This window comes from Aythya fuligula, chromosome 4 (genome assembly GCF_009819795.1).
Source record: "Aythya fuligula isolate bAytFul2 chromosome 4, bAytFul2.pri, whole genome shotgun sequence".
NCBI lineage: Eukaryota > Metazoa > Chordata > Aves > Anseriformes > Anatidae > Aythya > Aythya fuligula.
The window spans coordinates 43,754,856-43,772,984 of record NC_045562.1 but is presented as its reverse complement, the minus strand read 5'-3'; positions in this window follow the sequence as shown (position 1 = coordinate 43,772,984).

The following is an 18,129-nucleotide window of genomic DNA, read 5'->3' as shown; positions in this document are numbered from 1 at the left end:
CCCCATTACATTAGTAACAAAAACAGTATTTAGAAGCTCTTCCATTAACACCCAAACTAGCTGCGTTTCAGCTGATTTCATTCCCGTCAGAAATAAAGGAGGCTCGAACTTCGAGAAGATCAGACGTTGTGTTTGTGGAGTGAAGTGTTGTATTATTGATTGCAAACGCATCCAAGCATATCTGGAACTTTACAAACAAAGGAGAATAAGCTTTCACCTAAATACTGCAAATAATCAGGTTTTATGGCTTACAGGGACATTTGTTGCACATCTATCCTTTTTTATTACTATGATTGCTCATTACAAATAGTAAAACAGTTGCATTAAAAATGAAATACATCTGAATGGTCTGCATAATACGAACAAATGTTGAAGCTGTAGGCTACAGAAGCGTGCTATTACATCTGCTGCAGATTTAGCTGGCTTTTTAATGAAAAAAAAAAGCACGACTCAGGTAATTCTACAGACATCATTTGTCTTGAGTATTTACTCACATGGAGAAGATGACTGTAGGATTTACTGAAAGTTTTGTTCTCTGTGAGCGCTGTTGATCCTCCTGGCTGAAGCAATAACAACATGGACATCAAAAAAGTGATGTGGCAAATCACTAGTAACCGTATTGCCCAGCTCCCTGACCCGAATTAAATTTCATTTGGAGGAAATAGGGCTGAGTTACAAAAGGGATCCTCATCTAAAAACTGCTGAAATTATTGAAGTGACTTCTCAGCTTTCTGGGACTATGATGGGTTGGTAAGCAGGGAGAAGGACAGCTCAGGGCAGGCGGTGTTCTGCCTCATCCTGCACCCCATGGCTCAGCACCCCTGGCCACTGCTGGCTCCTGCTGCTTCCCTTCCTGCAGGTCATAATGGCAAGCAGTGCAGGGCTGCTCACACTCTCCTCACTGCCGTTCAGCTCTTCCGTGAGATGAGCTGTCATGTAATGTCTTTTCTTTAGAACTGAAAGGAGAGGGTGTGCATGTGTAAGAAGGCAGTACTACCTCGGTTCTTAGAAGGAATAAATGAGACTTTTGAAGAAAAGTAGTTTCTTTTTCCTCAGCTGGCTTTCCACTTTCTAGAATTCAGCAACTAAACTGCTACCTCACTTGTCAAATACTTACATGCATATATATATATATACTTTCTCCTGCATGACTTTTTTTTTTTTTTTTTTTCCCGTTTTTAATAAAGATTCTCCTTATCTTTTATCTTCTACTTCCAAGCCTACTTCTGTTTCCATCAAAGTCTATGGAGTTTTGCTATTTACTGCAATGGGACATCAATATTGCCATCACATGATCTTTTTACTACTTAACAAGTTTACGTCTTAAGTACTGCAAGAGGTTGTACAATGCTGTGAAATAAAGGCTCTTAGTAGCATGTACACGCCTTTACAAATCATAATTTACTAGAGATTTTTCTGTTCCCCTGATTATTATTCATGAAACTGATGTGTTTACAAATATAAATCAGGTTTTGAAAATATGCACAAAAAAATATTCTAACAAATAATTAGCAATTAGCTGTAGAGAAACAATGTATTTTTCATTATGCTTAACCAAAATACTTAAGCCTTTTACCAATTAAATGGCTCGAAATATTTTAATTCTGTATCTAGTATTCTGGTGAAACAACCTTGCTACTTGAACTAAGATCAGGTCTTGGGTTTGCCAGTAATTTGAATTCAACTTGAAGTAAATTATATATTCTTTTTCCACAAACCTATAGATTGATAAGCATGAAAAGCAGTGAAATGTGAGTTGTACCAGACTGTACTGTCATAAACACTCATTTCTTCATGCCACCATATGCTAATTTTTTTTTTGATTAGATGATTCATCAGGATGACACTTTCTTCTCAAAAAGGACAGTGACTTTTCTGCAGGTTGAGAAATATCACCAGTCAGCTCATGCACAGGTGATAACCTTTTCTCTTCTGAAGCTAGGAGAAGTTATAATTTCACTTCAGCTTTTCCCCTTTTAATAGCAAGCATTAAGTTCAGTGAAAGGAAAACAAAAAATCAATTTGCACAGGTGAAGTTTTTAAAAACCGTGATCAGCAGTCATTTTGCACATTGAGAAATCAAATGCTTACTGTGTAACCCTAAAATAGAAAATTTTAAAGCACCTTTTTTTCTTCCAAATCTTCATGCACCTTTCTTATTAAGGGTGAATGAAATTGATGACGATGATATCACCAGAAAAAAATCCCTCCTCTTCTTTCACTCCCCTGAAATTTCCAAAGACTTTGGAAGAGATACTTCCTTTCAGATCCATATTACCAGCTTTTTAACAATCACTTCGACCAATGGCTAGTCAACATTATTAGCCTTGGTTCTTTTGGTAAATATATTGGGAATGTATTCACCTCTAATCCATGTTAGCACCACTGTTTTTTGGATCATTCTTCAAAGGAATGGAACAGGTTATTGTTATCATTAGGTAATCTCAGAGTACAACAAAAATAAAGCACCTATTAAAATAATACTTATAATTATTAATTATAATTATTAAGAAAATCATCAAAATCTATAGTAGAGTTGCACATAGTTACAAAGTATATTGGACGACTTGAACAGAAAAGGAATTACATTAGCCTAGGTTGTGGACCAACTCCCAAATGTTTTGTTGCATGCTGTGTGATCCTGCTGATAAACACTGCTGGCTGATAAATCTTTATTCTTGTGAAGTCTTTTGTCTCTGAGGTTGGGTCTATGCACACTCCTAGATTTAGTGATCCTTGCTTGGTTTTATATCCCAGACCCATCTCTCACTGATACTCATGTACAGGCCATACATGGATGCATGACAGAGACAAACTTTACAGCACCATATAGCTTGCTCATCGTATTTCATACAAAGATGAAACAAGAACAAATATGTGTAGGAGAGCAGTGTCTTCATTTAATCTAGGGAAGCCTGACCTCAATAATCTTGTGTTTGAGGAGGAGTCACAGATAGCCCAACACCTGGAAAAAACAGCAGCCATCCCCAACAGTTTCTTGCTCACCCAAACCAAGACTTCCTTGCTAAAACTGTTCTGACATTACTTGCTTTATAGTTTCTATCCTCTGCACTGCCTCCCAGCCCCTCAAATAGTTCAGGTGGCACAGAAATTGTTTCATTGAGCAAGAGCCTTTTAAAATCACCTTGAGAAGTTGATGGAAGTCTCTCCCCTCAAAAAAGCACATTTCTAATAGGTCCCAATGTGCACGATACTTACCTTCGTTTACTTTTCACTACACTCTGACAAACTTCCCCTGGGCTCCTTCCCAGCTTTTCTCCCTACCACAAGTGAAGACTTTTCCAACAGTTTTTCAGATATTTTATCTTGTCCTGCCATTTGTCATCCAGAAATATTAAAGGAGGAAGTTGGGGAATCAAAAATAAGCTGCAGAAAGAGGAAAGCTCAAAGAAAAAAATTAAAATTGAATAATTTTATTCTACTCTCCTTCTTTTCCTCCTCTATTCTCCCCTGTTGAACAAATGAAGCCAAAACAAACAAACAAAATCAAACAGTTTTCTTAGATTATACACACTCTTCAAGTAAAAAAAAAAAAAAAAAGTAGCCATTATGTACATACCTGCAAGCATCGTTCATATATATATATATATATATATGCAAAAATGCCAACCCTTTGATTAGTGTTAAGTAGTCATATCACTTTCCATTTTCATTTTTATCATATGTATAGGAAAGGAGGAAAAGGAATATTTCCTCCATTTCTTCCACATGCTTGTGCTGAGAAGCAGTTCATCCATCCTCACATCCCTAAACTGTTCTCTTTCTGATGGTAATCCCAATCAGTATTCTCTTTTATTCACATACACAGAAAATCAACTTCTTTTCACAGCCAGTTATCAACTGCCACACTTTCCTCCAATGTTACATTAAACTTCTTTGTCTTCTGATCCACTATCAAGACTAGACCATTCACTAGGAACAGTGACAAATTCCTCAGCAAACCACTTTCACCAAGGGTAGTCACAAATCTAGTTCTGTTATCCTTTGACTGGTAGTAACATACACCAGCAAATGATGGGGACAGCACCATGATCCTTCAGCACCACATCCTCACTCCTTATAGTGCTCGTGTCCTTTTCACTTCTTTCACTGGTTTCTAGACAACATGTATCCCAAAATCCGTTCAAACCTTCATGTAAACATCATTTACAATTACAGCCAAGGGATTTAGATAATAAAAATCTTCCAGATAGCTGCCTGGTCAACCCCAAATACATAAAAAATCACAAATTACCTCTTGATAGTTCTTTCATTTTAAATCATCATCTTTGTACTATTTTTCAAGACTTTGGTTGAATATCACACAAAGCTTTATTTAATTTTAAAAGACTACTACCTTGCACCATTTTTAGCAGTTAACTTCTATATTTTATTTCTTGAACAAAAACGTGGAAATTACCTTGACTGTTTCTAAATGGAGAAGTCAGCCTGGTGCAAGCTGAATAGAAGGTTATTTCATTTCTTAATAAACCAGTTCTCATTTTCTCTTCCTCTTCTTCTATTGATACTGATATTCAGCGTTGTCATTTGCAAAGCATTTTATGAAATGTCTGTACTACAGTATTTTTTCCTCTTCTCCTTCTCAAATAAAGAGCTATTTATCACAAACCATCATATTCAGTACTAAATGCCAAGCAAAAGCTGAGTAAATCCTTGGATCCAAATTTCTCCAGGGAAATACAGAGCATGGTGTTGCAGAGATTGACAATGCTGTTCCATTTTGAAAGAAAGCTCTTTTAAGAACTGTCCTTAAATTTTGAAATTTAAGCGAGTCATGATTTTGTGCATTGACTATTATGAAAATGTTTTGATATGAGGACCATACTGTAATGCTCTCAGCTATTATAAATAGAAGCATTTAAAATGATCAGTTTGATGTTGTCAAGTAGGGATTTAAACTGTTTGACCTATCTGACAAAACTTCAGTCACCCATTCTCAAGTATCAAGTACACCTCAGAAAAAGTTCTTTCCTAAAGAATGTAATGCTGCAGTTTTATGCCTTGTCATGTATTCAGTTATATAAACTATCCTAGACTGTTTCTGAAAAATAAACTATTAGAACATATACTTTAAAAAATAAAATGAGCTTATTGGACATATGTAATCAAGATCATTTGAGCCTACCTTCTTTTTCCAAGTTAAAACTTACCATTTCATCAATCATCTTTTGTAAAGCTTACTGAAAACTGATCAATTTTCTCCCGCTTTGCACTTGGATCAGGTGTCACTTGATAATTACTAAAAGCTATAAGAGAAAAAGGTGATAAACGCTCTGTGATAATAAACACGAAGGAGACTGAGTTGGTGACAACTGTAAACTGTGCCTGCAGACAGAGCCCCAGCAGCCTCATCGCTGTGCCCAGCTGGTCAGGCACGTACACTGCTCTTCTTCTGGAGCAGCTACCAACACGATGCAAGGATGCCCAAACTGCCGGAGTTCTTTGTGAGGAATTACAAGTAGCATATGTGGCTCATGATCCACTGACTGGCTTAAGAAGCAAATCAAGTCCCAAATTAACAAGCCCTAAAACCCTGTTGATAGACAAATTAGCGTGGGCTAGTGACCCGTTGAGCATACATAGTTAATTACTGTGCTGAAAAGTTTCAGTGTTAATATAAGCATCGATATCAATCATGGTGTGGCAATCTTACAGCAGGTGACCTTGGTCTTAACATCAAAGCCAACGCTGTCAGCTGAGTGGAGCATCAAAATGCTGATACTTCATCATCCCCTTTCCTTGTTCTCTAGACAGCTCTTCTCATTATCACCAGCCCTGGCATCAGACAGCATTCAGCTTGCAAGAGCTCAGTTGTGTCTCAACTGGTGATGTTCTGGGGGGTCAAAGCTTTAAGTTAACTCACAGTGGAAACAAAAGTCAGCTTGTGATTTATCCAACATTAATTAAACCTCACAACTAATGAAAGGCTATTGAGCCCATAGGAATACTCTGTGGAAGATGCAGGCCATTCCAAATTAGCTCCAACTGTAATGAAAAGAGGTGTCAGCTGCCCTGCTTTGAGTTCAAATACTTGCGTTCAATCTGCACTTCCTTTGAGAAGGTAATTAAAAAAAATCACACTTCTATGGAAGCCACAAAAACCATCTGATGACTTAACAAGAAATATTCTCAGTGAAGTCAGTGTACATCACCACTTCCCAAAATCTCAGGAAATGGCTAACCCTACCCTTTTTGACCTGGGTGTTCACTGTTTGCCATGATTTCAATAGCAGCTGGATCAGTCCCTCTAAACTCCAGAAGGTTTTATTACAGCATAATGTGTTTTGTTAGATGTTGGGTCTGATGAGCAGCAGTTTCCTAACCTAAAAGTGATGACAATATTTCAGAATGGAGAAAAAAATCAGTTTATGAAATCCCCTGTGTGCCGAACAGCACTATTTTTAACAATTCAGGCATATTCAAACAGGGATAAATCACAGGCTCCTTAATCTGGTCAGGACAGGCAACGTGGGGTTCATGTGAATGATGATAGAGCTCTCTGGCTATAACCTGTGTCTTTTAAGCATTCTGTAATGCCACTGTGACTGCTAACCCTGCTAAGATGCTACTACACAAGTTTGTTAGGTGAGATTAATTTCATATACCCCACATTACTGTAAATCAGGTCAGCTTGCTATGAATGAGTCATTTCTCTCTTTCAATTAGGATATTAAATCATGCTTATTTTTTAATATTTTGCATAACTCCAGATAGAAAGAATAGCACAATGTGCTAAGCAGTACGAGGCTCATTCTATCACACATCTGCTGCTTTTATGCATGTTCCCAACTGCTGTTCACCTCCTCCAAAAAATATTTCAGAAGTAGATATATTTGCAAAAGCACAGACATGTTCAAGAGTATAATCTTTATAAATAAATTGTTTTAGGCTATTTAGCTGAAAGCTTATGGAAGATGCCAGGACCAACAATATCCAGAAGTAATTGTTGTACTTTTAAGGGTCTGGGGGGTTTTTTGGACTTAGCTAAAAGATGACGATCACTTCTGTGACAGGTTGGCTAATTTACTTTCAGTTAATGTATCTCCATGAATTGTGTGTCACAGCCGTGTCAGCACATACTAATGGGAACCAGGATGCGTCTGAGCGCTTTCTGCAAGCATACGCATTACTCTGTAGAATACAGGTTAATCTCCAAACAACGTTTTGTTAATGTCCTTAGGGTTAAGAATAAGGGGGGCAGAAAAAGAAAGGATATCCAGACATGACAGTCTTATCATGTCCTTCAGGCAGCAGTTATGGAAGAGGAACAGGTACAATTTCTCACACGGAGAAATGTCAGACTAATGAGGTGGTCACTAAGGCAGTGGCAAAAATGATACTGAGGGGAAAGGATGGGCAGAGGGAGAGATGGAGTTGCACTCTCACAGTCCAGGTTGGTGAGAATATTTCCCATCTTCAAGCACCAACTCAGCACTTTGTTATAATTTGCTTTTGCAATAGATTAGAAGTGTTTCCAGTTCCAACAGAATTAAAAATAGTATTAAATGGTTAAATAATTACACGCCATAACCAACTAGGAAAAGCTATGTAGGATTTTCACTGTCAGTTACAAAAACTTCAGCCTGAGGCTGAAAAAACAAAGAGCTGTCAGACACATGCAATCACCAAAGACTAGACTTTTAGACTATTGTATGCACTTAGATGGAGTTATGGTACAGAAAGCTTTTATACGCACATAAACTCCACTCCAAAGAAACAGTGAGATTTCCAGAAGTATTTAGGTACTCTGCTGCCATCAACTTCCAACTCTTCTAAGAGCCTGAAGAGACCTTCATCTTTGTATGCTGCTACACAACACTTGGAAAATTTGGCCTCAAGAGCCTTGAGACAAAAAAACAAGTTCCTCAGTGTAATTCAAGGATTAAAAAACGCTTTGTGATTTTACAAAGGGTGGTTTGACCATGGCTCCATGCACTGTTCCAGTGCTTTATTTCATAAATGAAGTATTTAGATGAAATAGACAAAGACATTTTGCCAAAAAATTCCCGTAAATCACAAAGTCTTATGTCTGAGCACAAGTCAGAGGTTTCCCAAATCCTCAGAAGTTAAATCACTTAGCTATTAAGCACCTTATCCCTTTCTCCCTGCCAGCACAAAGAGTTTTCTCGAAAAGCTGTATTAGTTACACAGCCTTAGTGAAGTTGGTATTTGATCCTGTTTAGAATCACACAATCACTTAGGTTGGAAAAGACCCTTAAGACCACCAAGTGCAACTATCAACCCAACACGGACAAGTCCACTACCAAACCACTAAGCACTGCATCCCCACATCTCTTAAAAACCTCCAGGGACGGCAACTCCACCACTTCCCTAGGCAGCCCATCCAGATGCCTAAGCAGGCACATTCCCCAGGACAGAGAGAAGGGGAAGACAGACAGACAGACAGCTCTGGAAGTGCATGCACTGGACCCTGGGAAAACTCATTATGTTAATTTTTCTTTGTTCTCTAAATGTTTCTGCATTTTCATGCACACACTCAAGCAAATTAAATCTCTAATCAGTATTTATGAGCATACCACAGAAGTGAGAGCCTGTTTAACCACTCATCAATCCATTTTAATCAAGATAAATATATTGGATCATAGGTGGGGAACTACATCCTTTCCCGTGGTAGAGGAAAATGTCCGAATACCTTTTGGGGGCTACTTAAGGCCCATGATACATTGTCATGACTTTCAGATCAGGCTGTTTACCCAGCAGTGACCTGGAGCACGCACAGAAGTGCTGGCAGCATTTCTTTCCATCACTGCCAGCCCAGGGTGAGCCGGCCCCTGGGAGCACAGTGGTGGAGGAGCTGTGGCCGTGAGGATGCAGCCGAGTGTTTTGCCAAGCTGAGGTGCAGCCAGAAGCCTCAGGCCAGGCCAGAGGACAGCAGCACAAGGGCTCAGGGGTAGCAGGGCACTTGTAAAACTCACACTGGTGTCCAGCTGGAGGATGGCAAATTCAGATCTCAAGTCACATCCAGCCCGGAGGCTGGGAGCCTAACACTGTTTTTATGAAGCCTGAAGATCACCATCCTTTTCAAAACGAATTTGAATAGCCAAGTGCTACTCAAAAGACACATGGTTGTATTAATGCAGCACCACATCTAAGCTAATATGACCTCTTGCTATTTAGCTTGAATACAGCTCCACAGCTTCCCAGGCAGAGCTGTTTTCCAACCAGATGGCTGCAAACACAGGCCGAGTTTGTTCAAAGGTGACTAATCAGATCCTGTAGGTTGGTGCCAGGAGATTAATGTCACAAGAGCTCCCTTAAAATCTTCCCCCCTGTTCTGAAGGTATTGGAGAGGCAGGGAAGGACACATATAACCTGATTAAACCCCTATAGAAGTCTTCCTAAGGTTTGAGGTTTCTTATTTCTCCCATAACCAGAACAAACGACCAGCTGCAGACCCAAAGGCCACATCAGTGAACAATGACTGCAGATACAACATCATAGGCATGCTACAATATCAAGGTCATTGTCCCATAATCCTATACACCTGGATCTTCTGGTTGCTCTGATTAAGTCCACCATCTGAATCAACAGGCATGTTTGCTTCTATTTGTGAGTACTACAACATCCCACTGGCAATTGCATTATTCATAGAGCTTGCCTTTCTGCTGAAGAATTTGCCTGGTTATATTTTCTATTTTCAAGCAGACAACAGCATAAATTTAAAAAACACAATTCCAAGAAGACAAAGTGTTAGGTTTTCTAGGTTATAGACAAGTCCATTGTATTGAAATATTAAACACATCAACAACAACAAAAATGAATATGACCCACATCAGAGAATAGAGAGGGCTGTTAGTAAACATCATTTGCTCCTCTGGAAAGCCGCCAAATCCTGCTCAGTCAGGTGCTCATTCGTTTCAAGGCCCAGGTTTCAGGCTGTCAATATTTGACAAACTTTGGAAATTGCACTCCCATGACTTTCATCTGCAGAAGAGTAAAACTCAATCCAGGCACTATGAAGAGCTTTGTGCTTCCTATGAGAGTTATTAAATCTAGAAGAAAAAAAAAAAAAAAACCTTTAAGATGCCCCGACGTTCAACTCAGAGGTGGCAGCTCCCCACATCAGAAGCCAGACTCCTGAAGTGCTATGATGGGGCCCTTCAGACAGGGTGCAGAGCTGCAGCAAACAGCGAGGCTGTTGCCACATGGCTTCTGTCCCACTGTTTTCGGATGCCTACATTACCAGGGGCAGTGATGGGGCAGTCTGCAAGGAGAAAGCAAAAAGAGGCACAACCCCTCCTAAAGAGGAGGACATGGGTGCAATGGCCTCTGAAGAGTGAGAGGTGAGCGGAGAGTGACAGGCCCCGAATATGCACAAGCACTTGCCACCCTTCTCCCATCACAGGCTCAGGATAAAGCCAGCTGTATCTGTGGAGCACAGAATAACATCGTGACTGCTTCCTCTTTCACGTCGTCACCCAGCCCACCTGGCATCAGCTGCCACGTCACTCTGCACCACATGGGGAAATAGTTATGTGCTGGACAGCATCTGTGGTGGCGTGATGGCTGGGAAAATGGGTGCTGACCAGCACCCGCCTACCAGGAACAATGTGACATAGAGGGAGCAGGAAGCAGTTACCAGACAAAGAAACACAATTTTCAATTACTGCTGATGTTATAATGACACAGCTGACTTTGTATTTTTCTAGCTAAAAAATGCCGGTATACGGGATGAATATGCATCTTCTAATTACTCTGTCTCTGACATCCTTGAGTTACTAGCAGTCAAGCTATTTCAGTGCAGACTGAAACAGAGAATTATTTTTAACCTGCATTGGTTTCTACTTATCCAGAAGAATGAAAATCACTGCATTTAAAAAATAATAATAATAATCTGCAGCCTAAATAGTTTTTCCTTAACACATTTCCCAGTTAAGATAACTTTTTAAGGAACTAAAAAAATATATAAAAGTAACTAACAGTTTTTAGAATTGCATATTTATTACCAATGTTGTAGAGAAGGAAGACCGCTGAATATGCAAAGTCACCGACTATGGGATTGCTTTTTTTTTAATATATATATATTTATTTTTTTTGATAGCTGGCAAAATGAATAGTATTGAATTGAGCTTAAAGACTAAAATTCATTGCAAATAAGCTCACCATAATGGTTACTGTTCAGTGTGGGTCAGCTTTTCTTTACAAAACAATTAAGTGTGAATGCAAAATGAAAGTAAATTCATTTATTAAGACATGATCACTTGCTTCTTGCTTTAAATCACTCTGGTTTGTATCAGTCAACATTATTTACTGTTATCTTTGCCTTCAGCAAAATATTATTGAGGGCTTTTTATTATTTCCATGGGAAAAAATGCATTTTCCAGAATATTATTGTGTTTTATTTTAATTCAGAGGCAACATATCTATCATGACAATTAGATATTCAGTATTTAATATTTGATAATACTAGACACCATCAGAGAACCAACTGTCAGATGTTGAGATTTCATTTTAGAAGGGCATATCTGTCTTTTCTTAGCTTCACAGAACTCTGCTAACTCCAGAGATTATCCTTCCTTACCAGGCCTACCGCTACAGGCACAATAGAAAAGTTTAAATTAAGATGTTTGCTTTTTCTTGCCATACCTCAGCATCTCACAGAGCCGTTTCCCCAAACTCTTTTCCATTTTAATGTGGCTCACTGGAAACACTGTTATATGCAGAAGCTAAAAATCTGAAATGGGGCAACTGGATATGCAGGAGACATTTCATGAGAAACCAGTACTTTTTTGGACTGCTTGTGGCGCACATTAGTTTCCCAGCTTAAAATGGCTGTTCTCCTTCTCAAGTGTTTGCTCTTAATGCATTGCAAAAGAGCAATAATCAGCTTCCCTTGCAGCCTTTTTTTTTTTTTTTGGCTGGTTATTTGTAGGAGTTAACCTTCCTAGGAGAACTTCACATATATCATTTGTCAGTTCTCTTCTTTTCTTATTTAAAGCCATGAGTCATTTAGCTGAGGCATAAAACAGAAATAAACAACGTGTCAAAGAGCAAGTGGTAGGTTGGCTGGGCACCCCTTTTCGTCCTTTTCTTCCTGTCACTTAAATCAGAGGCTTTGCTTTCTTCTGACCAATGTGCAGTTTTCAGCCTTCTGAGAAACATTTCCCAGAGGAACTGCAGCCCTCTGGGAATTTGGCAGACATAAGTAGCCTTAGAGTAGACATAAGAGCAGCTATTGTTCTGTCATCCTTTTACAGACAGTAAGTAGTCCACAGCCCACAGGCTAAGTGCTTCTTGTTGCATGGGCTGCCCCATTTGAGTGCTAGCCTAAGACATGGACAGTTTGTACTGGCAGTGGTACAAGAGGAGAGAATGCTTGAAACTTGAATTAACTCCTAAGAAATACTATGAGGTGATTAAAACCTCTGAAAAAAATAGACTATGATGTTCTTACAGGCTAAACACACTAATTAAAAAAAAAAAGTTTGTAACAACAAAAAATTTGCAGAACTTCACGTGTATAACATTTTCAACAAACATTTCATTTGGGCGAGCTTCAATTCAAAGTTGCATCAGGATCCATTGGGTTCTTCTCCCTGCTGGGCAACAAGAAAATTTACCTCCGAAAACAGGTCCATGAAGGACAGCTAGGTTAAAGGAAATTCCTTACCACCATTCATCTGTGGACTCTTAATAATTCACCTACATTTGGACTACAGTAAAGATTTTTGGATTTTAAAGCCTATCATAAAACTATGTCATCAACAGCAATGAAATCATTTACTGATAAAAATGAGTTTCATAGCAATGCAATTTCCATAGCAGGGAGCAAATGTACACAACTTCAATTCAGATGACATTTACATGTCATTTTTATCACGTGTTATGGCTTGGAGCTTCATATCGGACGTTAGGAAAAGGTTGTTCACTGAGAGGTGATCGGGCAATCAGAGAGGTTCCCTGAGGCAGTGGGCATGGCACTGAGCCTGACAGAGTTCAAGAAGCATTTGGACAATGCTCTCAGACATAGGGTCTGATTTTTGGGTGGTTCTGTATGGAGCTAAGAGCTGGACTCAATGATCCTCCTTGTGGGTCCATTCTAACATGGGATATTCTGTGATTCTGTGTGACTGTCATTCAAAACAAAACCAGAAAAACAAACAATTTTGAAAATAAGGAATAGGAATGCAAATCACCTTTATTTTTCCTTGCCGTTGACTTATACACTAGGCCTGTCCCTGGACAATAATTCTCCAGTTTGTTTTTAGCAAACACACGTAACTATGTGCCAAACTCATTTCATTCAATCAACCTAGATTATTTTCCTGGAATATTACATTGATTTCTATATTAAAAATTGCAGCCTGAAGAACATGGTTTGATTCAAGTAGCAGTGGTAGGAGCCCTTTTCTAAATTAGCAGAGTTATTTCTGTCTTCTTGTTTATTATTCCAGAAATAATGATTATGGTGTTGTATAATTGCCTACAGTACACAATCTGTACTTACAAGTACAGTATTTTTAGGCAACGGTTTAAGAAACCACAGCTAATGGTGAATACTTTCCCCAAGACTGAGATTTGGAAAATTTCAGCATAGGTTCCTTTTTTTCTTACAGCTCATTAATTTTTAATACCAGGCTGATTTCATTCTCACTTCAAGCTTTTACTTTGGGCTAAAGGTAACACATAGTGATAGGACTGATCAATCTCAACATTGTTTTCCAACCAGCTTTGGAAATGTCATCCAATTTATTTTTTTTAGCTTCATGGCAAATTTGTTAAATAAAAAAATAGCATTTAGAAAGACATCTAGATTTGAATGGAATGCCCAGCAAAACTATATTGCAACTTGTGAGCATGCTCCAGGTACACACACTATGCCCAAGTGCCACATAACCATCATAACACCGCCTTATATTTCCAGTCAACACAAGAATACTCATGCACCTTTGTGGGTAAAAACAGTAGCAAGTTTATGCACAAGTTTCTAACGCCTCTTAAAACTCTGCCTTAGTTGCCATCTGGTAACTGAGATTTTTTTTTTTTTTTTTTTTTTTTTTTTTTTTTGGAGACAGGAAAACACTTGACAGATGCTCAAGAATAAAACAAAACAAAACAAAACAAAAACCCCAGCATTTTCTTCTTATGTGTCAGAAAGATTTGCCAGCAGAGAATTCAAGAGCACTTTGTCTTCAGCCTTCAGGACATTATTCATGCTTTGGTGGCCAACCTGGCATAAAACATTCTTGATTTTGCCTCCTGTGCCCTGCTCGCACAGTTTACCATCTTCCCATTTGAACCAGTACAACAGCTTATGAATTCATACTATGATCCCAGCAACTGAAATGATGCACTTCAGAAATAACCCATCACAGCCAAAGCACAGGGCTTTAAATGGCCAGACAGGAGCCTGCCTTTTTGACTAAAGCCATTATTTTACAAAATTATACTATCAAACCCTTGACTTCTGGGGTTTGTAGTGTGCACCTTTCAATGCCCACAGCCATGGAAGGGGTTCATAGTTTTAGATTTATTTTTATTTAAGGTAGCTTGGTCTCAAGCTATTCATTCTGTTAAAGGTTGGGAATTAGGTATTAAACCAGCATTAGAAGCTGACCAGGACATAACACAGGACCGTGAATATAGCAGTGATATATTCTTGGAAGACCAAGTGTTGAATGAGCTCGGTTTTGTTTGGTACCAGTGGACAATCTGCATGATTTTCCTGTAAAGATTCAATAATGCAACTGGAGGTGACAAATGCATGGATGATTGCTGCCAGGTACAACCAGTTAGGATTGCTAAAGAGCAGAAGGCATGGGAAGGGCCAGGCTACGAGCAACTGTGGCTAGCATTTAATTCAACAGTAATTTAGCGAGCGTTGCAATCATGTTCAGCAACCAGGCCTGAAAGATGGAAAAAAAGGGCAAAAGTTCCTGTGTATTACACAGCAGATGTGCCGCAGACTCATTGAGTTTCTAACCTCTAAGTATGCATATGTGCAGATGCCATTTCTGTCTTAAAACTGGGAAAAGCTGGGTTGTTGTTGGTTTTTTTTTGTTTGTTTGTTTGTTTTTTTGTTTTGGTTTTGGTTTGTTTGTTTGTTTGTCTTTTGTTTGTTTTTTTTTTTAAGTACGAAGCCTTCACATTTCCTTACCTTCCTGTCTGAGCTTCAAACTATTACTCTTACTAAGAAAAGGCAGTTCAGAATAAATTGAAGAGCAGACATCTACACAACATTATCTCAAGAGAGAATCACTCCTGCTTTGTCAGCAGCAGCAACGTCTTCCTGAAAGCAGCAAGCGTTCAGTGTGGCTTTTGCAGGAGTCTCAGAGACCAAGGGAACTTCACCAACGCTGACAGTCTCAGCAGTAGTGAAATCCTTGCGGTACCATCCTTTCATTCTCTAACTTTTGAAACTCCTGAAAGATAACAAAAGTAAATCAGTAGTAGAGATTTTTGCAGGCATTCCTAGGTTTGCTTCTTGTTGATAGTATCTTCCCAGGAAAGAGGTTTTTTGTTCTGTTGATAGATACACAGCAGCTGCTTGTATGACCCCAATAGCAACTGGCTGCTAGAACTACTAATTATTATGTCCTTCATGGAAAGATTTTTCTCATGCTGCTTTCACATTTATTCAGGTATATATTATCTACACTCGTTCATCTTAAAATAGATTTTATGTACAAATAGATAATGCCCATCCTCAGAAAACTGAAAGCTTTATGCTTTCAGCACCTATTTGAACCTGCTTATCTTGGAAAAATTGAGTTGCAGGCAGCAGTATGCCTTTGTGCTTCACGTTAGTATTGAATTCAAAGTAGATACATCTGACTAAAGGCACAAAGGATAACAGCCTTTAATTTCTGCACCTCTACCCTGCTTTTACCCATTTTTTTATTTTTTTTTTTTACATAGAGTTACTTTAAAGGATACCCCTGAAAACATTTTGCCTTCCTCTGCATTTGCATTCACCCTTTCAAGTAAGAAAGAAAACATCCATGATGAATTGAACAATCGAAAGAGCTGCCATAAAAATAAAAAGCGTTGCCTATAATTAAAACTTACCTCATCTCTGATACAATGGGTCAGAAGGTCAAAGTGATTCTTCAAACATAAGTTGGGTCTGTGTGGGGCAGTTTGGTAATATCACAGCACATTCAATGCTTCTCTTGCTACTAAGACTGCTAATTAGTTTAATAAAGTCTTACTCTTTGTTGTTGTATAGTGTAGGATTGATATGTCAGTTCATCTGAAATGTTTCAGATGGCAACAGGAAAGATTTAAGAGAAAATGACTGGTCACATCTAAATCATTAACTTCACAGCTCAGCAAGGGGCAGTCCCATCTTTTGGACTGCTCAATAACTCATGCATGCACCTGCAAGACCACTCTTCTTCCACTGGGGAACCTGAGCGTTGCAGAACTCCACATATGAAGATTACTATAAACACACTTTGCCAGAGAGAAATAAAAGAACATGGGAGATAAGGTGTCTTCACCGCTTTTTAGAGAGGAATTATCACCACCGAGGAGGTAAGAGACTGAAAACAGAAGAGAGGACAGGATCATGAATTATTTTTATAACACATCCTGGAAGCATTAACCCTTCACATTTTCACTTGTCAACCTAGCCTGTCACAACAGGAACAACTTTTAGAGTTCCAGAAATATTGGCATTACTCTAGTACATTTTTTTCCTGGTTTGCTGAAGCAAAGCAGTTTTGGACAGGTGAAATAGTAAAAATCATTAAATCTGTTATGAGAGCAAAGGACATGTAGAAAGGCTGCAGTCTCCTTGCTTTTTAAAAAACTGGTATTTTTGCATGTCTCTAACAGCCAAAACAGTAGGAAGAAGAAAGCTCAACAATAATATGGGAATATTGTCTATAGAAGAAAAACACTATTAAAAGCAGGTCTCGGGTGAATATATGGCCATACTTTAGAAAAAAATTCAGAAAATGTTTGAAATGGGAGTTTGCTACTTTTATGAATCATATGTTAGGGAAATAGTACTCTGAGAAGTGATGTTTCTTGGGGGACTTCTGGAGATGCTTTAGAAGAGGAAGCCCACAGAACGGTTCATTTGATGGAGAGGAGCGAGGCTCCAGAGCTGAAACATTTTTACCACTGCCCTGTTCCACTCTGCACCACTGATCAGAGGCAAAATCCCTGCTGTGAAAGAACATCTCCTACAATAAAACACAGGCATTTCTCAGGACTTGCTGCTCCAGACAGAGCTTTGGGATTCGTGGAAAAAAAGAAACTTACTAATTTTTTGTTCTCATTTCACCAAAGCGAAATAAAAAACAGCATATGAAACTAAGCTCTGAAAAAAAGAAAACAGTGGTAATGTGAAGACTTAAAAGTAATATTTCCCTGACTTATGAGGACGTAACAATGCGTGTTCATTTTATTTTTTTCCCCAGTATGAATATTCTACTATGAACTAAAGAAAAGATGTGATAAGATCATGCAAAACTAGCTTACTATGCATTCAACAAATGCCCCATTTACATGCAGAATCTTTGCTTATTTTTCAACATTTTCCATAGGGACTTAGTATAATAGTCTTTAAGTTATCTACACTTAATCTAACAAATTCACCCTGTCCATCCCAATTTAATCTGATGACTACAATAACTTACATATCTATTTCTCCAAATTAAGTGTTTAAATCACTACAGGTAAATTTATGATATACAGGAAAGTAGAAGCTGACAAGGTACTTCAGTACTTTCCCCATTAAACTATTGAAGCGTGAGTTATAAGGAAACTTTGAAAAGTTTAATATCTGTAAATTGTTACATGCAAGCAATAAGAGCGGTGAAATTACACCAATCTCTCTCTTATACCGCATTGTACCACCTACATATTTATAACCAAACAGTTACGAGGAAGTATAAAAATTCCTACATTGCTTAAAAAATAAAATTTGCAACTACAAACTATGTAGTTTCTTCCAGAAAAGTACTTGCAGTTTTCTTTTCCTTTAATTGATTTCATTTCAAGAGCAGTGCCTTTACTTGACCCCAGCAGATGTATGTGGCTGAAAAAGGCATCACTGTGTAAATCTACACTTTGTCAGGCCTAAGTTATTCATGTTTCATATTTATACCTCAGAGGAACACCAACCCTCCCTAACAG